The sequence below is a fragment of the Urocampus carinirostris genome, chromosome 1 (assembly GCF_059441175.1).
Source record: "Urocampus carinirostris isolate Australia breed hairy pipefish chromosome 1, RoL_Ucar_1.0, whole genome shotgun sequence".
NCBI classification, from domain to species: domain Eukaryota; kingdom Metazoa; phylum Chordata; class Actinopteri; order Syngnathiformes; family Syngnathidae; genus Urocampus; species Urocampus carinirostris.
The window spans coordinates 42,741,255-42,742,240 of record NC_142349.1 but is presented as its reverse complement, the minus strand read 5'-3'; positions in this window follow the sequence as shown (position 1 = coordinate 42,742,240).

The following is a 986-nucleotide window of genomic DNA, read 5'->3' as shown; positions in this document are numbered from 1 at the left end:
GATCACGAGTGACGTCATACAAATGGACTTCTTTGAATTGTGATTGGGGTGGGAAATCTAGTATCGAAATCTTCCAAGTAATTTTAGGGTAGTATCGATTGATACCAATCGAATAGCGATATTTTCGCTTGAAATTGTCAAGTGCTCATTGAATGCTATATTCACTGTAACCTGGGTTAGAATTATGATACTTTTATGATATATATTATATGATTATTAGATAGATAGATAGATAGATAGATAGATAGATAGATAGATAGATAGATAGATAGATAGATAGATAGATAGATAGATAGATAGATAGATAGATAGATAGATAGATAGATAGATAGATAGATAGATAGATAGATAGATAGATAGATAGATAGATAGATAGATAGATAGATAGATAGATAGATAGATAGATAGATACTTTGTTCATCCCCGAAGGGAAATTCACATTTCCAGCAGCATCCCTGAGCTGAGAACAAACAATCGAGAACAATCGAAAATAACACGGGAGCTGCTGGAGTGGCTGCCATTCGTGACGGCGCCGGAAGAAACGATTCAATTTGAATCATGTACAAACAAACAAACAAAATATTTATGTTTCAATAAGTGGAAAATGGGGGGAAAATAATTTCTCATACTGAAATAACCAGGTAAAACTAATTTTAAGTTACCTGAATGTTGTGCCATCTCACCTTTCCCACTCTCTCTCCTGCAGTTGACTTGCTGCTGCTCGCTCCTGAAACTAATACTTACCTCTGTGCTACATAAAATAAAAATACGGTAATATGCAATGTGGGGGTGTGGTTTAATGTGGGTTTTTACTCCCCCAGGTGGAGTTAAAGAGCCTCATGGCATGAGGAAGAAATGCTCTCCTCAGTCTTGCCAAGGTCAAATGTTTTAAAAGAAATGTTAAATGCCTGTTTTGATGATGTATTTGTAAATAAAGCAGGAGAACTGATTGTTGCATATTGGTCATCTTTCATTGGGAAAGCTTG